General features: G+C 46.4%; 1 pseudogene; it reads left to right on the top strand.

The window, feature by feature from the left end:
* The first annotated feature begins 9358 nt into the window (after positions 1-9358).
* Positions 9359-27127, top strand: part of LOC108177170 (protein GOLM2 pseudogene) — a 187253-nt pseudogene continuing 169484 nt past the window's right edge.

Here is a 27127-nt window from a genome sequence, read left to right as displayed (position 1 = left end):
AGTGTTGAAATTTAACTGAAATGTGATCCCTGTTAAACATAACAGTGGGAATAAGAGGGAAGAAGTGTACAATTTGGGACATGCTCAAGCTGACTTGCCCCAAATGGTAGAGTTAGAAACATACCAGGGGACTCCAATTTAATCCCATCAAGGTGGCATGTACCAATGCCATCTCACTAGTCCAAGTGATCAATTTCAGTTCACAATTGATCATAATGAAAGGACTAAGAGTCAAAGGGAGCACATAAACAAGTCTAGTACCTGCTAATACTAACCGATAGAATAAATAAAGGGGAGAGTGATTCAACATGGGAAGCGAGATACTCAGCAGACTCATAGAATGGCAGATGTCCTAAACAGCACTCTGGCCTCAGAATCAGCCATAAAGGCATTCAGATCTGCCTGAAAAGCCCATGAGAGTATTTCAGGCATGGAAAGCCAAGACACTCTGGCAAAAAAAAAAAAAAAGACCTAAATGAAAGATCTCTGTGAGTGAGATCCCAGTGGAAAGAACAGGTCTTCAAAAAAGAGGTACCTTTCTCTGAAGGGAGGAAGGAACCTCCACTTTGACTATGACTTTGTCTAAACAAGATAAGAGTCAGAGAACTCAAAAGGCTTCCATAGCCTCGGAATCTCATGACTGGAGCATAGGGAGATTACTGATGCCATAAACAGGAGTGTCAATTTGTAAAGTCAACAACAGGAGTCACTGTGCACTTAGTCCTCATGTAGGATCTCTGTCCTTAATGTGCTGTACATTGAGACTTAATGCTATAACGAGTACTCAAAGAGTATATTTCACTTTGTGTTTCTATGGGGGTGCAAACTGTTGAAAGCTTTACTTAATGTATACTAAACTGATCTTCTATGAAAAAAAAAGAATTTATCAATTCCCAACTTGACTCTCACTGGGATTAAATATTACAATAGGTCTGATCTGATTTCATCACCATTTAAAAAATCATCTATTATTTTTCACTTTATGTTTCTGTGTGGGAGCAAACTGTTGAAATCTTTACTTAATGTATACTAAATTGATCTTGATGTGAATGGAAGGGGAGAGGGAGTGGGAAAGGGGAGGGTTGGGGTGGGAGGGATGTTATGGGGGGGAAGCCATTGTAATCCATAAGCCGTACTTTGGAAATTTATATTCATTAAATAAAAGTTAAAAAAGAAAACCCTAGCCCTTACCCTAACACAAGCCCTAACCCTAACCCAAACCTAACCCTAGCTCTAACACTAACCTTGGCCTAATGCTATCATTAACTCTAACACTAAACCCAACCCTAAACCTAAACCTAATCCTAAAACTAATCCTAACCATAACCATAACCCTAGTCCTAGCCCTACCCCTAGCCCTATTTCTAGCCCTAACCATAGCTCTAGACCTAGACTTGACCTAACCCTAAACATAACCCTAACCCTAACACTAACCTAACCCTCACCCTAACCCTAAGCCTAACACTAACCCTAATCATAACCTAAACCTAACCCTAACACAAATCTAGCTCTACCCCTAACCTTGGCCTAAATTTATCCCTAACTCTAACAGAAAAACTCACCCTAACCATAACCATAACCATAACCCTAGTCCTAGTCCTACCCCTAGCCCTAGTCCTAGCCCTAACCCTAGCTCTAGACCTAGCCTCGGCCTAAACCTAACCCTAACCATAACCCTAACACTAGCCCTAACCCTAACCATAACCAAAGCTCTAATCTTAACTTTGGCCTAAACCTATCCATAACACTATACTTAAGCCTAGAACTTACCCTAACCCTAAACCTAACCGTAACCCTGGTCCTAGCCCTAGCCCTAGTTCTAGCCCTAATCCTAACCCTAACCCTAACCCTAGTACTAACCCATGCCCTAGCCCTTGCCGTGGCCTAACCCTAACAGTAACACTAGCCCTAACCCAAACCCTAACCCTAAACCATAACAGTAATCCTAACCCCACCACTAATGATAACCCTAAACATAAACCTAATCCTAAACCTTGTCCTAGACACAAATATAACCCTAACCATAACACTACCCTTAGGCCTAGCTTTAGCCTTAACTCTAAGCCTAACTTGCCCTAAACCGAGCCTTAACCCTAACCCTAGCCCTAGCCCTAACCCTAACCGTAAACCTAACCATAAACCTAACCCTAACCCTAGCCCAACTCTAGCCATAGACCTAACCCTAGCGCTAATCCTAACCCTAACCCTAACACTAACCCTAAACCTAGCCCTTATCCTAGCACTAGACCTAACCCTAACCCTAAACCTAAGCATAACCCAAACCATAACCATAACCCTAACACTAACCTCAACTCAAGCCCTAGCCCTAACCCTAATCCTAACCCTAGACCTTACACTAACCCTAGTCCTAACCCTAACCATACCTTATCACTTACCCTAGCTCTAGCCATAAACTTGCCTAAACTTAACCCTAACTGTAACATTAAACCTAACCCTAACCCTAAAACTAACCCTATCCCTAGTCCTCGCTCTAGCCCTAGCCTTTGCTCTAGCCCTCACCCTAGCTCTAGACTTAGCCTTTGCCCAAACCTAACCCTAACCATAGCCCTAACCCTAAACCTAACCCTAACCCTAGCTCTAAACCTAGCCTTGGCCTTACCCTAACCATTACTCTAACACTAACACTAACCCTAAACCTCACCTTAACCCTACACAAGCCCTAGCCCTAGACGTAACACTAACCCTAACCCTAACACTAACTCAAAGCTTAACCCTAACCACATACTAACCCTAATCATAACCCTAGTACTAGCTCTATCCTAACCCTAAGCCTAAACCTAACACTAGCCCTAGGCCCATCCCTAGCCATTGCCCAAACCCCAGCCCTAACCCTAACCCTAACCCTAAAACAAATCCTAAAGTTAACCCTATTCCCAACCCTAACCTTAACCCCAACTCTAGCACTAGCCCTAGCCATAGTCCTAGTCTTAGCCCTAAATTTAATCCTAACCAAAACCTTAACCCTAATCCTAGACCACTTGCAAGCATGAAGCCTAGCCCATGTCTAACAGAAGCATTAACCCTAACCCAAAATCTAGCCCTAAAACTAGCCAAAACCCTAAGCCTAACCCTAACCCTAGCCCTAGTCTTAGCCAAAGCCAAACTGTAGACCTAAGCCTAACACTAACTCTAGCTCTAAACCTAGCCCTAACCCTAACCCCAGCCCTAGCCACAACCATATCACTAGCCCTAACCCTAGGTCTAGCTCTATCCCTAACCCTAACCTTAACCCTAGTCCTAACCCTAACCCTAAACATACCTTTGGCCTAACTCTAACACTAACCTAACACTAACCCTAACTCTAACCCTAACCCAAGTCTTAGCCCTAGCACTAACCCTAGACCAAGCCGAAACAATAATCCTAACCCTAAACTTAAACCTAGTCCTAACCCTAGCCCTAGTCCTAGCCGTACCCTAGCCCTAGCCCTAACCTAACAGTAGACAAAGCCATAGCCCTACCGCTAATGCTAGTCCTGGCCCTAGCCTTGGAATAACCCTAAACCTAACTCTAACCTTAACCCTAATCCCAACCCTAACCCTACACCTACCCATAACCCTAACTCTAAGCCTAACCCTCACCTAGGCCTAACCCTAACCCTATTCCTAACCCTAGCCCTAGCCCTAGTCCTACACTACCCCTAGCCCTAGCCATAGCACTAACCCTAAACCTAACCCTAACCCTAACCCTAGTCCTAACCCTAGCCATAGCACTAGCCTTGGCCTAACCCTAACTCTAACTCTAAACCTAACCATAACCCTAAACCTAACCCTAACACTGGTCCTAGCCCTAGCCATAGCTCTAGCCCTTATTCTAACACTAATCCTAACCCTAGTTCTAGCCCTAACCCAGGACTTGATCTAGCCAAACCCCAAAAATAATGCTAAACCAACCTTCAACCTAGTCTTAATGCTAGCCCTAGACCTAGCCATAGCCCTACCACTAGCCCTAGCCTTGGCTTAAACCTAACTGTAATGCTAACCCCAACCCTATCCCAAACCCTAACCCTAAACCTTACCCTAGACCTAACCCTAGCCCTAACCCTAGCACTAGAACAAGACTTGGCTTAACCTTAACCCTAACCCAAACCCTAACCCTAACCCTAACCCTAGTCATAGCCCTAACACAGCCCTATCCCTACCCCTAGCCCTAGACCTAATCCTAACCTTAACCTAAACCTAGTCCTAAACCTAGCCCTAATCGTAACCTATCCCTAGCCCTAGACCTAACCTTAGCCCTAATCATAGCTCTAAACCAAGCCGTAGCACTAACCTTGCCCTAACTCTCACCCTAACTTTAATAAAAACCCTTGCCCTAGCCCTAACCCTAGCCCTATCCCTAGTCCTAACCTTGGCTTAACCCTAACCCTAACTCTAACCCTAACTCCAACCCTAACCCTAACCCTACCCTAACTCTAACACTAACCCTTGCCCTAGCCCTAACTAGCCCTAGCTCTAACCCTAACCCTTACCCTTACCCTAACCCTAACCCTAACCCTAACCCTAACCCTGGCTCTAGCCCTAACCTTGGCCTGAACCTAACCTAACCCTAACTCTAACACAGTCCCTAACCTAAACCTAACCCTACGTTAAAATTAACACTGAACCTAACCCCAGCCATAGCCCTAACCTTAGCCCTAACCCTAACCCTACCACTAACCTTAAAACTAGCCCTTACCCTAACCCTAGACCTAACCATAACCCTAACTCTAATCCTAAACCTAACTCTAACCTTAACCCTAACATCAACTCTAGCACTATCCCTAACCATAGCCCTTACCCTAACCCTAATTCTAACCCTAGACCTTACCCTAACCCTAGCCCAACCTTAACCTAACTCTACCCCTAAACGTAACCCTAAACCTAAGCGTAACCATAAGCATAACCATAATCCTAACCCAAATCTAGCTCTAACCCTAACCTTGGCCTAAACCATATCGAACTCTAACACTAACACTAACCCTAAACCTAACCCTAACCTTAGTCCTAGCCCTAGCCCTATCTGTAGCCCTGACCCTAGCTCTATATCAAGCCTTGGCTTAGCCCTAACCCTAACCCTACCCTAATAATCATAACCCTAACCCTAACCCTATCTCTAACCCTAAACATAAACCTAACCCTAACCATACCTCTAACCCTAACCTTGGCTTAAACCTATTCCTAACTCTAACACTAACCTTAAGCCTAGCCCTTACCCTAACCCTAAATCACAACTGTAAAACTGGTCCTTGCCATAGCCCTAAAGCTATCCTTAATCCTAACCCTAACCCTAGTACTAATCCATGCCCTAGCCCTTGCAGTGGCCTAACCCTAACAGTAACACTAGCCCTAACCCAAACCCTAACCCTAAACCCTAACAGTAAACCTAACCCTACCCCTAATGCTAACCAAAATCTAAACCTAATCCTAAACCTTGCCCTAGCCACAAACCTAACCTTAAACCTAACACTACACTTAGGCCAAGCCCTAGCCTTAACCCTAACCCTAGCTTGCCCTAATCCGAGCCTTAACCCTAATCCTAACCTTAACTCTAACACTTACCCTAAATCTAAACCTAAACCAAACCCTAATCCTAACCCTAACCCCAGCCCTAGTCCTAACCCTAACCCTATACCTTACCCTAACCCTAGACCTAACCCTAAACCTAACCCTAACCTTAACCTCAACCCTAGCCTTAGCCCTAACCCTAGCCCTAACCCTAACCCTAACCATAACCCTAAAACTAACCCTAACCCTAACAGTAACCTAAACCTAACCCTAAAACTAACCCTAAACCTAGTCATAGCCCTAACCTTAAACCTTGCTCTAGCCCTAAACCTAGCTCTAGACTTAGCCTTGGCCTAACCCTAACTCTAACTATAACCCTAAATCTAACCCTAACCATGACCATAACCCTATCCCTAACCCTAACCCTAACTATAACAAAAGCTCTAACCCTAACCTTGGTCTAAACCTATCCCGAACTCTAACACTAACACTAATCCTAACCCTAACCCTAACCCTAACCCTAGTCCTAGTCCTAGACCTAGCCCTATCTGTAGCCCTGACCCTAGCTCTAGACTAAGCTTTGGCATAACGCTAACCCTAACCCTAACCCTAACCCTAATCCTATCCCCAACTGTAAACATAACACTAAACATAACCATACCTCTAACCCTAACCTTGGCCTAAACCTATCCATAACTCTAACACTAACCTTAAGCCTAGCCCTTACCCTAACCCTAAATCATAACTGTAACCCTGGTCCTAACCGTAGCCCATATCTATCCCTAATCCTAACCCTAACCCTAGTAGTAACCCATGTCCTAGCCCTTGCTGTGGCCTAACCCTAACAAAAACACTAACCCAAACCATAACCCTAACCCTAACAATAAAACTAACACTACCCCTAACGCTAACCCAAAACCTAAACCTAATCCTGAACCTTGCCCTAGCCACAAAACTAACCCTAAACTTAACACTACCCATAGGCCTAGCCCTTGCTTTAACCCTAACACTAGCTGACCCTAAACCAAGCCTTCACCCTAAAAATAACACTAGCCCTAGCCCCAAAACTAGACATTGCCCAAGCCCCAGCCCTAACCCTTAATCTAAAACTAATCCTAAACTTAACCTAAGTCCCAACCTGAACCCTAACCCCAACCCTAGCCAATGTCCTAGTCTTAGCCCTAAACTTAACCTTAACCCTAATCCTAACCCTAACTCTAACCCTAACCATAGGCAGTGTGCAAGCACTAGACTAGACCATGTCTAACCAAAGCATTAACCCTAACCCGAAATCTAGCTCTAAACCTAGCCAAAACCATAACCCTAAGCCTAACCCTAACCCTAGCCCTAGTCCTAGCCAAAGCCAAGCTGTAGACCTAAGCCTAACACTAACTCTAGCTCTAAACCTAGCCATAATACTAACCCTAGTCCTAGCCACAACCCTATCCCTGTCCTGACCCTAGGTCTAGCACTATCCCTAACCCTAACCTTAACCCTAGTGCTAACCCTAACCCTAAACATAACCTTGGCCTAACTCTAACCCTAACCTAACACTAACCCTAACCCTAGTCATAACCCTAGCCTGAGCCAAAACACTAACCATAACCTAAACCTAGTCCTAGCCCTAGTCCAACCCTAACAGTAGACCTAGACATAGCAGTAGCCCTAAACCTAACCCTAGCCCTAGCCTTGGCCTAACCCTAACCCTAAGTCTAAAGCTAACCCCAACCCTACCCCTACACCTACAGTGAACCCTAACCCTAACCTTAACCCTAAACCTACTCTTAACCATAGCCCTAGCCCTAGACCTAGCCTTAGTCCAAGACAGAGCCCGAACATTCATCCTAACCCTAACCTTAAACCTAGTCCTAACCCTAGCCATAGTGCTAGCCTTGGCATAACCTACTCTAAACCTAACCCTAACCCTAACCCTGATCTTAGCCATACACCTAGCACTAGCCCTAATCCTAACCCTAACCCTAGTTCTAGCCCTAGCCCTAGCCCTAACCTTAGCCCTACATCTAGCCCAAACCTTAACCCTAACACTAACCCTAAACTTAGTCCTAACCCTAGATTTAGACCTAGCCATAACCCTAGCCCTAGGCCTAGGCCTAAGCCTATCCCTACATAGTCTTGGCTTAACCCTAACTCTAACTCTAACTCTAACACCAACCCAAACACTAACTCTAACCATAGACCTAACCCTAACACTAACCCTAACACTAACCCTACCACTAACCATAGCCCTATCCATAGCCCTAGCACAAGCCTTGGCCTACCCAAACCCTAACCCTAAGCCTAGTCATAGCCTTAGACCTAGCCCTAGACATAACCCTAGCCCTAGACCTAATCCTAAACCCTAGTCCTAAACTTAGCCCTAACCCTAACCCTAGCCCTAGACCTAGACCAAAACTTAGTCCTAACCATAGCCCTAAACATAGCCATAGCCCTAATACTAGCCCTAGCTCAAATCCTAACCCTAACTCCAACCCTAACTCTAGTCCTAACACTAGCCTTAGAACTAGCCTTGGTCTAACCCTAAACCCAGCCCTAACCCTAACCCTAGCCCTAACCCTAACCCGAGTCTTAGCCATAGTCTTGGCTTAACCCTTACCCTAACTCTAACCATAATGCCAAACCTAACACTAACCCTACCCTAACCCTAGCCCTAGAACAAGCCTTAGCCTAACCCTAGCCCTAACTCTAACCCTAAACATAACCCTAATCTTAGCTCTAACCCTAACCTAGGCCTAAACCTAACCCTAACTCTAACATTAACTCTAACCCTAACCCTAACACTAAACCTAACCCTAAACCTAACCATAACCCTAGTCCTTCCCTAGCCCTAGCCCTTGATCTAGCCCTAACCCAAATTCTACACCTAGCCTTGGCCTAACACTAACCCTAATGTTAACCATAACATTAACCCTAACACTAACCTTAACCCTAAATGTAACCCTATCCTTAACGCTAACCCTAACCCTAACCCTAAGCCCAAACCAAACCCTAACCCTAACCTAGCTCTAGCCCTAACCTTGGCATAAACCTAACCCTAACTATAACACTAACCCTAACCCTAAAACTAACCCAAACATTAAAACTAAAACTAACCCAAAACCTAGCCCTAGCCCTAGCTCTAGCCCTAACCCTAGCTCTAGACCTAGCCATGGCCTAACCCTAACCATTAACCATAACCTTAGCACTAACTTGAACCCTAAACCTAACCCTAAACATAGCACTAACCATAGCACTAACTCTAGCCCTGGCCTAACCCTAACCCTAAACCTAACACTAACCTGGTCCTAGCCCTAGCCCTAGCCCTAGCCCTAGCCCTAGCTCTAGCCATAATCCTAATCCTAACCCTAACCCTAGTACTAACCCTTGCTCTAGCCCTTCCTGTAGCCTAACCCTAACTGTAACCATAGCTATAACCGTAAACATAACCCTAACCCAAACACTAACACAAAACCTAAATACTAACCATACCAATAACACTAAAGCTAACTCTAAACCTAAACTTAATCCTAAACCTTGCCCTAGCCACAAACCTAACCCTAACACTACACTTAGCCCTAGCCCTAGCCTTAACCCTAACCCTAGCTTGCCCTAAACCAAGTTATAACCCTAGCCCTAACCCTACACAAGCCCTAGCCCTAGACGTAACCCTAACCCTAACACTAACTCAAAACTTAACCCTAACTGCAAACTAACACTAATCATAACCCTAGCACTAGCTCTATCCTAACCCTAAACCTAAACCTAACACTAGCCCTAACCCCAACCTTAACCATTGCCCAAGCCCTAGCCCTAGCCCTAACCCTAAACCTAAAACTAATCCTAAACTAGTCCCAACATGAACACTAACCTCAACCCTAGCCCTAACCCTATTCTTAGACTTAGAACTAACCCTAGCACTAGCCGAAAACCTAACCGTAAGACTAAAGCTAGACCCAGTCTTAACCCTAGCTCTAGCCCTAGCTGTAACCTAGTCCTAGCCCTACATTAACAGCAGACCTAACCTTAGCACTAGGTCTTACCCTAGCCCTAACCCCTAGCCTTGGCCTAACCCTAACCCTACTCTAGCCCTAATCCTACACCTAAGCCTACACCTACCCCTAACCCTAACCATAACCATAACCATAACCCTAGTCCTAATGCTAGCCCTAACCCTAGCCCTAGCCCTAGCCATAGCACTAGCCAGGGCCCTAATCCTATCCCTCACCCTAGCCTTGGCTTAATGCTAACCCAAACTCAAACCCTAACCCCAAGCCTAAACCTAACCCTAACCATAAACCTAACCCTAACCCTACCCATAGCCCTAACCCTAGCCCTAGCACAAGCCTTGACCTAACCCTAACCCTAGTTATAGCCCTAGACCTAGCCCTAGACCTACCCCTACCACTAGACACAATCCTAAACCCAAACCTAAACCTAGTGCTAACCCTACACTTAGCCCTTAAACTAATACTATCTCATCCCTAGAACTATACTTAGTCCTAGCCCTAGCCATAAACCTAAACATAGCCCTAACCGAAGCCTTAGCCCAAACCCTAAACATAGCCCTAACCCTAGCCCTAGCACTAGCCTTGGCCTAACACTAACCCTAACCCTAACCCTAACCCTATAACCAAACCTAACCCTAACCCTAGCCCTAGCCCTAACCCTAGCCCTAGCCCTAACAGTAACCCTAACCCTAAACGTAGCCCTAACACAGCCCTAGAACAAGCCTTGGCCTAACCTAAACCCTAACCCTAACCCTAACCGTAACCCTAACCCTAACAATAGCCCTAGCCCTAACCCTAACCCTAGCCCTAGCCTTGGCTTAACCCTAACCCTAACTCTAACCCTAATCCCAAACCTAACACTCCATGTAACCCCAACACTAACTCTAATCATAACCCTAACCCTAGCCCTAACCCGAGCCCTAGCACAAGCCTTAGCCTAACACTAGCCTTAACCCTAACCCTAGTCATAGCCCTAGACCTAACCCAAGCCCTACCCATAGCCCTAGACCTAATCCTAACTCTAAACCTAACCCTAGTCTTAACCCTAGCACTAGTCTAACACTAACACTTAACCCTAGACCTAATCTTAGCACTAGATCTACCCTAAACGTAACCCTAGCACTAGCCTTGGCTTAAACCTAACCCTAACCCTAACATTAACCCTATACCTAACACTAACCATAACCCTAACACTAACACAAATCCTAACCAAAAACCTAAACCTAAGCCCAAGCCCTAACCCTAAACCTAAACCTATGCCCAAACCCTAACCCTAAACCTAACACTAACCCTAACCCCAAACATAACCCTAACCCTTACTCTAGCCCTAACCCTAACCCTAACCCTAACCACAAACCTAACACTAAACCCAACCCTAGCCATAGCCCTAACCCTAGCCCTAATCCTAAACATAACCCTAAACTTACACCTTACCCTAACCCTAGCCCTAACCCTAAACCTAAAACTAACACTAAACCTAACCCTAGCCTAGTCCTAACCCTAGCCCTAACCATTTTCCTAACCAAAACCCTAACCATAACCCTAGACCTAACCCTAACCGTAACCCTAGTCTTAGCCCTAGCAATAACACTAGCCCAAGCCAAAACCCTAACATTAACACTAAACCTAAACCTAGTCCTAACTCTTGCCCTAGGCCTAGCCATGCCCAAGTTGTAGCCCTACCCTGACAGTACACCTAGCCACAGCCCCAGGTCTTACCCTAGCCCTAGCCCAAGCTTTGCCCTAACCCTAACCGTAACTAATAATACTAAACCCAACACTAACCTGACACCTACCCTTATGCCTACCTATACTCCTACCCCTAATTCTAAGCCTAACCCTAGTCCTAACCCTAGCCCTAGGCCTAGCCATAGCCCTAACCATAACCTTAACCCTAACCCTAAACTTAGTTCTAAACCTAGCCCTAGCCCTAGCTCTAGAATGAATCCTAACCCTAAGCCTAACCCTAGTTCTAGCCATAGCCCTAAACCTAGCCATAGATCAAGCCCAAACCCTAACACTAGCCCAACCCTAAAGCTAGTCCTAACTCTAGACCTAGACCTAGCCATAGCCCTAGCCCTAGGCCTAGCCATAGCCCTAATCCTACCCTTCGCCCTAGCCTTGGCTTAACCCTAACCCTAACTCAAACCCTAACCCCAACTCTAAACCTAAACCTAACCTTAAACCTAACCCTAACCCTACCCATAGCCATAACCCTAGCCCTAGCACAAGCCTTGACCTAACCCTAACACTAACACTAAGCCTAATCATAGCCCTAGACCTAGCCCTAGACCTACTCCTAGCCCTAGACACAATACTAAACCTAAACCTAAACCTACTCCTAACCATAGCATTAGCCCTAAACCTAACCGTATCCCTATCCCTGGAACTAACCTTAGCCCTAGCCCTAGCCCTAAACCTAACAATAGCCCTAACCCTAGCCCTAGCCCAAATCCTAACCCTACTAATAACCCTAACCCTAATGCTAAAGATAGCCCTAACCCTAGCCCTAGCACTAGCCTGGGCCTAACCCTAACCCTAACCCTAATCCTAATCTTAACCCTAACATAGCACTAGCCCCAACCCTAGCCCTATCCCTAGCCTTGGCTTAACCCTAAACCTAATTCTAACCCTAACCCCAACCCTAATCCTAGCCCTAGCCCTAACCGTAACCCTAAGCCTAAACCTAGCCCTAAGCCTAACCCTAGCCCTAACCCTAGCCATAGCAAAAGCCTTGGCCTAACCCTAACACTGACCCTATCCCTAAACCTAGTCATAGCCCTAGACCAATCCCTAGCCCTACCCCAAGCTCTAGACCTAATCCTAACACAAACCTAACCCTAGTCCTACACCTAGCCCTAGACTTAATACTAACCCTAACCTAAACCTAGACCTAATCCTAGCCTTAGCCCTAACCCAAACCCTAGCACTAGCCCTAGACCTAACCTTAGCACTAGACCTAGCCCAAAGCCTAGACATAGAACTAACACTAACCCTAATCCTAACCCTAATCCTAATCTTAACTCTAGCCCTGGCCCTAACCCTAGCACAAGCCTTGCCCTAACCCTAACCCTGACCTAACCATAGCCCTAGTCATAGTTCTATACCAAACCCTAGCCATACCTCTAGCCCTAGACCTAATCCTAACACTAAATCTAACCCTAGTCCTACCCCTAGCCATAGACCTAATACTAACCCTAACCTAAACCCAGTCCTAATCCTAGCCTTAGCCCTAACCCAAACTATATCCACAGCCCTAGACCTAACCTTAGCCCTATCCCTAGTCCAAAACCTAGCCATAGCCCAAACACTAACCCTAACCCTACATTAGCCCAAGACCTAACCCTAGCCCTAGTCCTAGCCTTGGCTTAACCCTAACCCTAACTCTAACTCTAATCCCAACCTAACCCGAACCCTAAAACTAACCCTAACCTTAACTCTAACCCTAGCCCTAACCCCTGCCCTAGCACAAGCCTTAGCCTAGCACTACCCTTAACCCTAACCCTAACCCTAACCCTAACCCTAGTCATAGCCGTAGACCTAGCTCGAGCCCAATCCCTATCCCTAGACCTAATCCTAACCCTAAACCTAACCCTAGTCCTAACCCTAGCCTTAGCCCTAACACTAACCCTTAGCCCTAGACCTAACCTTAGCACTAGCCCTATCCCTAAATGTAGCCCTAGCACTGGCCTTGGCCTAACCCTACCACTAACCCTATACCTAACACTAACCAAAACCCTAACACTAACACTAACCCTAAGTGCAAACCCTAACCCTAAACCTAACACTAACCCTAACCCCAAACATAACCCTAACCCTAACCCTAACCCTAGCCCTAACCCTAACCCTAACCCTAACCATAGCCCTTACTCTAACTTTAGCCCAAACCCTTACCCTAACCCTAACCATAGCCCTTACCCTAACCTTAGCCAGAACCCTTACCCTAACCCTAACTTAGCTCTAGCCTGAACCTGAGCCTAAACCTAGCCCTAACCCTGACAATAACCATAACCCTAACCCTAACCCTAAAACTAACCCTAACAATAACCCTAAAACTAACCCTAAACCAAAGATCAAACACTCACCCTAACACTAACCTTAACTCCAACCCTTGTCACAGCCCTAACCATTACACTAACCCTAACCCTAACCCTAGCACCAACCATAGCTTTAGCCCTAACCTTGGCCTAAACCTAACCCTAACTCAAACACTAACCCTAACTCTAACCCTAACTTTAAAACTAACACTAACCCCAACCATAGCCCTAGCCCTAACCCTAACCATAAACCTAACCTTACACATAACCCTAACCCTATGCCCAAACCATAACCCTAACACAACACCTAAATCCAACCCTAGCCATAGCCCCAACCCTAGCCCTAACCCTAAACCTGGCCCTAACTCTAACACTTACACTGATCCTAGCCCTAAACCTAACACTAATCCTAACCCTAAAACTAACACTAACCCTAAGTCCAAACCCTAACCCCAACCCAAAAACCAAACCTAGCCATAGCCAGCCATAGCCATAAGCCTAGCCCTAAACGTAACCCTAACACTATCCATACCTCTAAGCCCAAACCCTACACCTAACCCTAACTCTAACCCTAACCCTAACCCCAACCCTAGCCTTAGCCCTAACTCTAGACCTAACCCTAACCCTAACCCTAACCCTAAACTTACCTGAAACCTAGCACTTTCTCTAACCCTAGCCCTAACCATAACCTTAACTCTATCCCTAGTCCTAACTCTAGACCTAACCATAACCTTAAGCCTAAACCTCAGCCTAACCCTAACCCTAATCTAGCACTAAAAATAACACTACCTTAACCTGAACCCTAACCCAAGCTCTAGCCCTAACCTTGGCCTAACCCTAACCCTAACCACAGCCTTGGCCAACCTCTAACCATAACATAACACTAACCCTAACCCTAACCCTAGTCTTAGCCCTAGCACTAACCCTAGCCCAAGCCAAAACCCTAACCCTAAAACTAAACCTAAACCTAGTCCTAACCCTAGCCCTAGCCCTAGCAGTACCCTAGTCCTAGGCCTACCTTAACAGTAGACTTAGCCATTGCCCTATGTCTAACACTAGCCTTAGCCCTAGACTTTGCCTAACCCTAACCCTACTCTAATCTACACCTACACCTACTCCTACCCCTACCCCTACCCCTACCCCTACCCCTACACCTAACCCTAACCCTAGTCATAGCCCTATACCTAGCTCTGGACCTACCCCTAGCACTAGACACAATCCTAAACCTGAACCTAAACATAAACCTAGTCATAACCCTAGCATAAGCCCTAAACTGAACCCTATTACTAGCCCTAGACCTAACCATAGTCTTGCGCTAGTCCTAAACCTAGCCATAACCCTAACACTAGCCCTAGCCCAAGCAATAAACCTAACCCTAACCCTAGCCCTAATCCCAGCCCTAGCACTAGCTTTGGCCTAACACTAACCCTAAACCTAACCCTAACCAAAACCCCAACACTAACTCTAACCCTAACCCTAACCCTAACCCTAGCCCTAACCATAACCCTAACCCTAACCCTACCCCTAACCATAGCCCTATCACAAGCCTTAGCCTAACACTAGCCTTACCCTAACCCTAACCCTAACCCTAACCCTAAACTAATCCTAAACTTAACCCTAGTCCCAATCTGAACCCTAGCCCCAAGCCTAGCCCTAACAATAGCCGTATTCCTAATCTTAGCCCTAAACTTAACCCTAACCCTAACCCTAACCATAAACCTAACACTAACCATAACCATAACTCTAAGCCCAGAAACTAACCCTAACCCTAACTCTAACCCTAGCCCTAGCACAAGCCTTGGCTTAACCCTAAACCTAACCCTAATCCTAACCCTAAACATAGCCCTAGTAATAGCCCTAGATCTACCCTAGCCCTACTCCTAGCCCTATACCTAATCCTAACCCTAAACCTAACTGTGGTTCAAAATTTAGGACTAGCCCTATCCCTTAACTTATCCCTAGCCCTAGACCTAATTTTAGCCCTAGCCCTAGCCGAAACCCAAACCCTAACCATAGCCCCAACCCTAACCCTAACCCTAACCCTCATGATAACCCTAGACACAGCCCTAGCCCTACCCCTAGCCCTAGACCTAAAACTAACCCTAGTCCTAACCCTAGCCCTAGACTTAACCCTAACCCTAGCCCTAGCCCTAAACCTAACCCTAGCCCTAGCACAAGCTTTGTGTAACCATAGCCCTGACCCTAACCCTAACCCTAGTCATAGCCCTACACCTAGCCCTAGTCCTACCCCTAGATGTAGACCTAATCCTAACTTAAAACCTAACCCTATTCCTTCCTTATCCTAGCCTTAGACATAATCATAACCCTATCCCTAGCACTAGACATAACATTAGCCCTAGGCCTAGCCCTAAACCTTAGCCTTAGCCTTAGCCCTAAACCTAGCCCTATCACTAGAAGTGGCCTAACATTAAGCCCAAACCCTAACAATAACCCTAACCCTAACACTAAGCATAACCCTAACCCTAATCCTACCCTAACCCAACCCTAGTGATAGCTCTAACACTAGCCCTAACCTTAACCCTACACATTAACATAGCCCTTATCCTAATTTTAACCCTAACCATAACCATAACAATAACCCTAAATCTAACACTAACCCTAAGGCCAAACCCTAACCCTAACTCTAATCCTAACCCTAACCCCAACCCTAGCACTAGCACTAAACCTAGCCCTAATAATAACCCTAACCCTAACCCTAACCCTAGCTCTAGCCCTAACCTTGGACTAAACCTAACCCTAACTCTAACACTTACCATAACCCTAAACCTAACCCTAACCTGAAAACTAACCCTAACACTAATCCTAGCCTTAGCCCTAGCATTAGCCCTAGCCCTAACACTAGCTCTAGACCTAGCTCTAGACCCTAACCATAAGACCAAACCCTACCCCAACCCTAACCCCAACCCTAGTCCTTACCCTAACCCAGGCCCTAACATTAACCCTAACCCTAAGACTAAGCCCAAACCCTACCCTAAACCTAACCCTGACCCTAAAATCAACCCTAACCCTAGCCCTAATGCTAGCCTTAGCCCTAACCATAACACTAACCCTAACTCTAGCCCTAGCCCTTACTGTAACCCTAGCCCTAACACTAACCCTATGCTAACCCTAAAACTAACCCTAGCTCTAACCCAAACCTTGGACTAAACCTATCGCTAACTGTGACATTAGCCCTACCGTAAACCTAACCTTAACCTTAAAAACTAGTCCTACTCCTAGTCCTAGCCCTAGCCCTAGCACTAGCTCCAGCCCAAACCCCAGCTCTAGACCTAGCCTTGGCCTAACCCTAACCCTAACTGTAACCCTAACCCAAAACCTAACCCTAAACCTAACCCTAACCATAGCACTAACCTTAGCCCTAGCCCTGGACCCAGCCCTGACCTAACCCAAACCCAAACCCAAACACTAACCCTAACCCTAATTTTAACCCTATCCCTATGCCTAACTCTAAACCAACCCTAACCCTAACCCTAACCCTAACTCTAACCCTAGGTCGACTCCTAACCTTGGCCTAAACCTAATCCTAAATCTAACAATAATCCTAACCATAAACTTAACCCTAACCCTAAAACTAACCCTAACCACAACCCTAGCCCTAGCCCTAGCCCTAATCCCAACCATAAACATAACCATAACCATAACCTTAACACTATCCCTAAACCTAAGCCCAAACCCTAAACCTAACACTAACCCTAAACCCAAATCTAGCCAAGGACCTAATCCTAGACTTAACCCTAACCCTAACGCTAACAGTAAGTCTAAACCTAGCCCTTACCCTAACCCTAGACCTAACCCTAACCCTAACACTAACCAAATCCTAAACCTAACCCTAGCCCTAACCATAGTCCTAATCCTAACCTTAACCCTAGCTCTAGCTCTAAACTTGGCTTAAACCTAACCTTAAATTTAACATTAATGGTAACCCTAAAACTAACCCCAACCCTAGTCTTAGCCCTAGCCTTAGCTCTTGCTCTAGCCCTAACCCTAGCTATAGACCTAGTCTTGGCCTAACCCTAACCCTAAACAAAAACCTAACGTTAACCCTAACCTTAACCCTAACCCTAACCCTAAACCTAACCTAACCTTAACCCTAATCCTAACCCTAACCCTAAACCTAACCCTACCCTAACCCTAACACTAACCCTAAACCTAACTCTAAACCTAGTCCATACCCTAACCCCAGACCTAAACCTAAACCTAACACTGCCCATAATCCTAACCCTAACCATAGCTCTAGACCTAGCCTTGCCATAACCCTACCCCTAACCGTAACCCTAACTCTCACCTAACCCTTAGCATAGCACAAGCCCAAGAACTAACACTAGCCCTAGCCCTAGCTTTAGCACTGGCCTAACCCTAACCCTAACCCTAAGCCTAACTCTAACCCTAACACTAACTCTAACCCTAATTCTAACCCTATCCATATCCCTATCCCTTACCCTAATCCTAACCCTAACCCTAACCCTAACCCTGGGTCTACCCCAAACCTTGGCTTAAACCTAATCCTAACTCTAACACTAACCCTAACAATAAACTTAACTTTAACCCTAAAACTAATCCTAACCAAACCCTAGCCCTAGCCCTAAACCTAACACTAATGCTAACCAAAACCATAACCTTAACAACCCTAAACCTAAGCCCAACCCTAACCATAACCCTAAGCCTAACCCTAACCCAAGCCCTAACCCTAACCATAACAGTAACACTAAGTCCAAACCTAGCCCTTAGCCTAACCCTAGACCTAACCCTAACACTAACCATAATCCTAACCCTAACCCTAGCCTTAACCCTAGCTCTAACGAAACAATAACCCTAAACCTAACACTAACCCTAACCCCAACCTAGTCCTAGACCTAAACCTAGCCTTAACCGTAACCCCAACCATAACCCTAACCCTAACCCTAACCCTAAACCCTAAATATAAATCTAACCCTAACCCTAACCCTAGCCCTAGCCCAAGCCTTGGCCTAACCTTAACCCTAACCCTAATCCAAACCCTAAGCATAATCCTAACCCTAACCCTAACCCAAAAACTAATCCCAAACCTAAGCCTAACCTTAAATTAACCCCAATCCTAACCCTAGCACAAGCTCTATCAAGCCCTAAACCTAACCATAACATTAACCATAGCCCTAGCCTTGGCTTAACACAAACATTATTTCTTTTTTTTTTTTTTTTTTTGACAGGCAGAGTGGACAGTGAGAGAGAGAGACAGAGAGAAAGGTCTTCCTTTGCCATTGGTTTACCCTCCAATGGCTGCCACGGCCGGCACGCTGCAGCCGGCGCACTGCGCTGATCCGATGCCAGGAGCCAGGTGATTCTCCTGATCTCCCATGGGGTACAGGGCCCAAGCACTTGGGCCATCCTCCACTGCACTCCCTGGCCACAGCAGAGAGCTGGCCTGGAAGAGGGGCAACCGGGACAGAATCCGGAGCCCCAACCAGGACTAGAACCCGGTGTGCCAGTGCCGCAAGGTGGAGGATTAACATATTGAGCCACAGCACCAGCCCCAAACCTTATTTCTAACACTAACCCTAACCCTAACCTTAACCCTAACCCTAACCCTAACATTAACCCCAAAGCTAACCCTAACCATAAATTAACCCTAATCCTAACCCTAGCACTAGCTCAATCCTAGTCCTAAACCTAACCATAACACTAGCTATAGCCCCAAAGCTAGCCCTTGCCCTAGCCTTAACCCTAACCCTAACACTAAAACTAAACCTAAACTTAACCCTAGTCCCAACCCTAACCTTAACCCCAAACCTAGCCTTAGCCGTAGCAGTAGACCTAGCCTTAGCCCTAAACCTAAACATAACCTTAACCCTAATCCTAAACCTAACTCTAGGCAGAGCACTAGCACTAGCCCTAGCCCTAGTTTAACCCAAGCACTAACCGTAGCCCTGACCCTAGGTAAAACTATAACCCTAACACTAAAACTAGACCTAGCTCTTACACTAGCACAAGCCCTAGCCCTAAACCAAGCACTAAACCTAACCCTAAACCTCTTACCCTAACCCTAACCCAATCACAAAACCGAACCCTTACTCTAGCCTTCACCCTAGCTCTAAACCTAAGCCTAACCTTAACAGTAAACCTAGTCCTAGCCCTAACCCTAGCCCTAACCATAGACATAACACTAACCCTAACCCTAGACCTAGCTCTAACCCTAACCATAGTCATAGCTCTAGACCTAGCTCTAGCCCAAAACCTAACCGTAACAACCATAACCTAACCCTAGACCTAGAACTTTCCCTATCCCTAACACTATTCCTAATACTAACCCTAATCATAGCCATAGCCATTACCATAGCCCTAAGTCTAACCCTAAGCCTAACCCTAACCCTAATGCAAACCCTAGTACTAGGCCTAGCCCTAGCCCTAACCATAGCCCTAGCCCTAACCCTAACCCTAGCCCTAGCCCTAGCCCTAACCTTAAACCTAAACCTAAACATAACCCTAACTGTAACACTAACCTTAACCCTAAACCTAACCCTAACCATAACCATAACCATAACCATAATCGTACCTTAACCCTAAGGCTAGTCCTAGCCCTAGCCCTAGCCACAGCCCAAAACCTAACCCTAACCCTAAGTCTAGCCCTAGCCCTAGCCCTAGCCCTAGCCCTAGCCCTAACCCTAACACAAAACCTAACCCTATCTCAAACCCTAAAGCTAACCCTAAACCTAAACATAATCCTAAAGCTTGCCTTAGCCACAATCCTCACCATAACCCTAACACAAAATATATGACTAGCCCTAGCCTAATCCTAACCCTAGCTTAGCCCTAACCATAAACCTAACCCTAACCCTAGCCTAGCCCTAGCCTTGGCCTAACCCCAGACCTAACTCTAATATTAACCCTACCCAAAACCCTAGCCCTAGCCCTAGCCCTAGCCCTAGCCCTAGCCCTAACCCTAAAACTAACCCTAACACTAACCCCAACACTAAACCTAACACTACCTAAACCCTAACCCTAACAATAACCCTAGCCCTAACCCTAGACCTAGCACTTTACCTAGCCCTAACACTAACCCTAGCCATAGCACTAGACCTTAGCCTAACCCTAACTCTAACACTAACCGTAACCCTAACTCAAACCCTAACCCAAACCCTAAAATTAGTTCTAGCCCTAGCCTTATCCCTAACCCTAATCGTAACTCTAACCATAACACTAAATCCTAACAAAAACCTTAACCTATCCCTAACCCTAACGCTAACCCTAAACCTCAACCTAATCCTAAACCTTGCCGTACCCTAACCACAACACTAACCCTAACCCTAACTCTAACCCAAAAGCTAACCCTATACCGAACCCTAAGCCTAACCCTAATCCTAACCCTAGTCCTAACCCTAGCCTTAGCCCTAACCCTAACCATAACCCTAAACATAACCCTAGCCCTAACCCTAGACCTAGAACTTTCCCTATCCCTAACACTAACCCTAACCATAGCCATAGTCCTAGCCCTAAGCCTAACCTTAACCCTAACCCTAACCCTAACGCAAACCCTAGTACTAGCCCTAGCCCAAGCAATAGCCCTAAGCATAGCCCTATCCCAAACTCTAACCATAACCCTAACCACAACCCTAGCCCAGCCCTAGCCTTGGCCTAACCCTAACCCTAAAACTAAAACTAATCCTAACCCTAATCCTAAACTTAACACTAACCCGAACCCTAAAATTAATCCTAACCTTAACCCTAAGGCTACTCCTAGCCCTAGCCCTAGCCCTAGCCCCAGCCCAAACCCTAACCCTAACCCTAACAATAAACCTAGTCCTAACATTATTCTAGCCCTAGCCCTAGCCCTAGCCCTAGCCCTAGCCCTAGCCCTAACCCTAACAGTAGACCTAGCCCTAGCTCTAGCCCTAACCCTTGCCATAGCCCAAGACTTGGCCTAACCCTAAACCTAACTCTAACCCTAACCCCAACCCTAAACATGACCCTTACCCTAACCTTAACCCTAACCCTAACCCTAGTCCTAGACCTAGCCCTAGCCCTAGACATAGCCCTAGCCCTAATCCTAACACTAACCCTGAACAAACCCTAACACTAACTCTAGACTTAGCTCTAACCCTAACCGTAGTCCAGGCCCTACCTCTAGCCCTAGCCTTCAAAAACTCCATAGCCCAAACACTAGCCCTAGCCCTAACACTAACCCTAACCAAAACACTAGCCTTAACCTTCACCCTAGCACTAACCTTGGTCTAACCCTACCCTAACTATAACCATAACCCTAACCCTAACCCTAGCCCTATACCTAGTGCTATCTAATCCTAATCCTAATCCTAACCCTAGTCCTAACCCTAGCCATAGCCCTAACCTTAGCCCTAGCTCTAGCCCTAACCTTAGCCCTAGCTCTAGCCCTAAACCTAGCCCTAACCCTAACCCTAACCCTAGCCCTAGCCCGATCCCCAACCCTATCCCTAGCTCTAGGCCTAAGTGCTAGCCCTAAGCCAAACCCTAACCCTAACCCTAACCCTAACATTAACCTAGCCCTAAACATAACCCTAACACTAACCCTAACCATAAACCTAACACTAACCCCAACCCTAAAATTAATCCTAACCTTAACCCTAAGGCTAGTCCTAGCCCTAGCCCTAGCCCCAGCCCAAACCCTAACCCTAACCCTAACAATAAACCTAGTCCTAACATTATTCTAGCCCTAGCCCTAGCCCTAGCCGTACCCTAGCCCTAGCCCTAGCCCTAGCCCTAGCCCTAGCCCTAGCCCTAGCCCTAACCCTAACAGTGGACCTAGCCCTAGCTCTAGCCCTAACCCTTGCCATAGCCCAAGACTTGGCCTAACCCTAAAAATAACTCTAACCCTAACCCCAACCCTAAACATGACCCTTACCCTAAACTAAACCCTAACCCTAGTCTTAGACCTAGCCCTAGCCCTAATCCTAACACTAACCCTGAACAAACCCTAACCCTAACTAGACTTAGCTCTAACCCTAACTGTAGCCCAGGCCCTACCTCTAGCCCCAGCCTTCAAAAACTCCATTGCCCAAACACTAGCCCTAGCTATAACACTAACCCTAACCATAACACTAGCCTTAACCTTCGCCCTAACACTAACCTTGGCCTAACCCTAACCATAACCCTAACCCTAACCCTAGCCCTACACCTAGTCCTACCTAATCCTAACCCTAATCCTAACCCTAGTCCTAACCCTAGCAATAGCCCTAACCTTAGCCCTAGCCCTAAACCTAGCCCTAACCCTAACCCTAACCCTAGCCCTAGCCCGATCCCCAACCCTATCCCTAGCTCTAGGCCTAGTGCTAGTCCTAAGCCAAACCTTAACCCTAACCCTAACATTAACCTAGCCCTAAACATAACCCTAATACTAACCCTAACCCTAAGCCTAGCCTTAGCCCTAGCCTAGACCTAGCCAAAACCATAACCCTAACCCAAAACCTAGCCCTAGCCCTAAGTGTAACCCTAACCCTTAGCCTAGCCCTAACCCTAGCCCTAACCCTAGCCCAAGCTGTAACACTAACATTAACCCTAGCCTAGCCCTAGCCCTAAACCTAGCCCTAGACCTATCCCTAACCCTAGCACTAACCCTAATGCTAAGCATAAGCCGAACCCTAAACTTATCTCTAATCCTATCCCTAGCCCTAGCCCTAAACCTAGAACAATGACTCACTAGAACCCTAAATCCAACCCTAACCATAGCCCTAGCCCTAGCCTTAAACCAAACTTGAACCCTAGTCCTAGCCCTAGCACTAGCACTAACACTAACCCTAACTCTATCACTAAATCATAACAAAAAAACCTAACCCTATCCTTAACCTTAATGCTAACCCTAAAGCTAAACCTAATCCTAAACCTTGCCCTAGCCACAACCCTAACCCTAACCATAATACAAATCATAGGCCTAGCCCTAGCCCTAACCCTAATCCTAGCTTAGCCCTAACCCAAGCCCTAACACTAATGCTAACCCTAACCCTAACTCTAACCCTAGCCCTAGCCCTAGACATAAAGCTAACTCTAACACTAACCCCAACCCTAACCTTAAACTAACCCCAATATAACACTAGCACTAGCTCCAAACTAACCTGTAACCTAACCCTAACACTAGCCCTAGAACCAACCCAAGCCCTAACCCTAATCCTAACCCTAACCCTAGCCCTAGAACTAACTCCATCACTAGATCTAGCCCTAACCCAAGCACTAACCCTAACTCTAGTATTAGCCCTAGCCCTAGCCCTAGACCTAGACCTAACCCAGCACTAAACCTAAACCTTACTCTAGTCCTAAACCTAACCCTAACCCTAACCCTAACACTAACACTAACTCTAATCCTAACACTAGTCCTAGTGCTAGCCCTAGCCCTTGCCCTAGCCCTAGCCTTAACCCTAACCCTAGCCTTAGCCCTAATCCTAACTCTAACCCTAGCCCTAGCCCTAGCCTAATTCTAATCCTAAACCTAGCCCTAGCCCTAGCTTTGGCCTAACCCTAACCCTTACTCTAACACTAACCCTAACCCTAACCTTAACCCTAACTCTAACCCTAGCCCTAGCCCTACGTAGCCCTAACCCTAACACTAAGCACAAACATAACCCTTACCCTAATTTAACCATAATCCTAACACTAGCACTAACTCTAATGTAGCCCTAAACCTAACCCTAACACTAGCCCTAGCCCCGACCCTAGCACTTTCCCTAGCCGTAGATAACCCAAACCCTACAACTTACCCTAAACTTAACCTTAATCTCAACCCTATCCTTAACCCCAACACTAGCCCTAGCCCTAGCCCTAGCCCTAGCCATAGCCATAGCCTTAGCCCTAACCTTACCCGAACAGAAACCCTAACCATAGTCCTAGACCTAGACCTAGCCCTAGTCTTAGCCCTAACCCTAACCCTAACCCTAAACCAAACACTAGCCCTAACCTTATCCCGAGCCCTAGCCCTAGCCTTAACCCTAACCCTAACCATAGCCTTATCCCTAGACCTAGCCCTACCCCTAGCTGTAGCCTAGGTCTAGAACTAAACCTAACCCTAACACAAACCCTAGCCCTAACCCTAGAACTAGCGTTAGTGATAGCCCTAACACTAACCATAACCATAACACTAATCCTAAACCTAGCACTAACCCTAGCCCTAGCCCTAGCTCTAGCCCTAGCCCTGGCCCTAGAGCTTACCCTAACCCTAACCCTAGGCTTAACTCTAATCCTAACCCTAGCCCTAACCCTACCCTAACCCTAACCCCGACCCTACTCCTAACCCTAAACCTAACCCTACCCCCAGCCCTAACCCTACCCTAACCCCAACCCCAACCCTACTTCTAACCCTAAACCTAATCCTAACCCTAAACCTAGCCCTAGCCATAACCCTAAAACTAACCCTAAATTTAGCCCTAGTCCCAAACCTAACCCTAACCCCAAACCTAGCCCTAGCCCTACCATATCCCTAGTCTGAGCCCTAACCCTAACCCTGGACCTAGCTCTAGAACTAGACCTACCCCTAACCCTAGCCCTAATCTAGCCCTAGCCCTAGCCTTGAACCAACCCTAAACTTAACCCTAACCCTAAGCCTAACCATAAACCTAGTCCTAGCCCTAGCCCTAGCCCTAACCCTAACCCAAAAACTAAGCCTAACCTTAGCCCTAGTCCCAACCCTAACCACAACACTAGCCCTAGCCCTAGAAGTAGCTCTAGACCTAGCCTTAAACATAGCCCTAGACCTGGATCTAACCCTAGCCCTAGACCTAGACCTAGCCCTAACCGTAAACCTAAACCTAGAATTTGCCTAACCCTAACACTAACTGTTCACCTAACCCTAACCCTAACCATAGCCTAATCCCTAGCCCTAACCCTAGCCCAAGCACTAGCACTAGCCCTAACCCTAACCTCAACCCTAATGCTAGCCCTAACCCTAATCCTAACCCTAGCCCCAACCCTATCCCTACCACTAACCCTAGAGCTAGCCCTAACCCAAATCCTAACATTTAACCCTAACCTTAACCCTAGCCCTAACCCTAACCTTAATCCTAACCATAACCCTAGCCCTAGCCTGAATGCTAGACCTAGACCTAGACCTAGACCTAGACATAGCCCTAACCCTAGCACTAGCCCTAGCCCTAACCCTAGCACTAGCAATAGCCCTAGCCCTAACCCTAACCCTAACTCTAACCCCAGGCCTAAAACTAACCCAAACCCAAGCCCTATACCCAAACATAGCCATAGCCCTAGCACTAGCCCTAGCACTAGCTCTAGCCCAGCACTAATTCTAACCTAACCATAACCCTATCCCTAGCCTTAGCACTATCCCCAACCCTAACCCTAAATCTAAACTTTAACAATAACCTTAACCTTAACTCTAACCCAATGCTAACCCTAACCATAAACCTAACTCTAAACCTAGACATAAACATAGCCCTGATCATTACCCTAACCCTAAACCAAACACTAACCCTAGGCCTAACCTAGATCTAACCCTAACCCTGGCTTAGTCCGATCCTGAGCCCTAAGCCTAATCCTAACCCTAACCCTAGCCCTAGCCTTCACCCTAACCCTAACTCTAACCCTAACTGCAGCACTAGCTCTAGCCCTAAACCTAACCCTAATCCTAACACTAAACCTAAACCCTAAAAATAACCCTAACACTAACCCTAGCACTAATGATAACCCTAATTCTAAAGCTAAAACTAAACATAGCCCTAGCCATAACCCTAACACTAACACTACCATTGGCCTAGCAGTAGCCCTAACACTAACCCTTGCTTAGCTCTAGCCTGAGATCTAAACCTAACCTAGCCCTAACCTTAGACTTAACCCTAACCCTAACTCTAAACCTAGCCCTAACCCTAACACTAACCATAACCCTAGCCCTAGACCTAGCTCTAGCCCTAGCTGTAGCCCTAGCCATAACCTAACCCTAACCCTAATTCTAACCCTAGCCCTAGCCCTGGCACTAACCCTAACACTAACCCCAACCCTAACCCTATACCTAAACCTAACCCAAATCTAACCCTAAAGCTAAAATAACCCTAACCCAAACCATAGCCCTAGCCCTAACCCTAAACCTAATCATAGTCCTAGCCCTAGCCCTAGCCCAAGCCCCAGCCCTAGCCCTAAACATAACCATAACCCTAACTCTAATTCTAACCCTAACCATGGCCCTAACCCTAACCTAACCCTGGCCATAGTTCTAGCCCTAACCTTGGCCCTGGCCCTAGCCCTAGCCCTAGCCCTAGCCCTACCCTAATACTAGACCTAGCCCTAAACAAAACCATAACCCTAACCCTAAACCTAGCCCTAGACCTCGACCTAGTCATAGCCCTAAACATAACCCTAACACTAATGCTTGCCCTAACCATAGACCTAGCCCTAGACCTAGCCCTAACCCAAACCGTAACACTAACCCTAACCATAACCCTAATGCTAAACCTAAACCTAAACCTAACCCTAAACATAGCCCTGGCCCTAACCCTAATCCTAACCCTACACCTAACCCTAACACGAACCCTAACCCTAACCCTAGGCAGAGCACTAGCACAAGCCCTAGCCCTAATCTAACCCAAGCACTAACAATAACCCTAACTCTAACCCTAACCC

Source organism: Oryctolagus cuniculus, chromosome 10 (genome assembly GCF_051225735.1).
Source record: "Oryctolagus cuniculus isolate XC-2025 breed Fujian yellow rabbit chromosome 10, ASM5122573v1, whole genome shotgun sequence".
Taxonomy (NCBI): domain Eukaryota; kingdom Metazoa; phylum Chordata; class Mammalia; order Lagomorpha; family Leporidae; genus Oryctolagus; species Oryctolagus cuniculus.
Note: the sequence above shows the minus strand (reverse complement) of the source record. Positions and strands in the feature narration are given on the sequence as shown.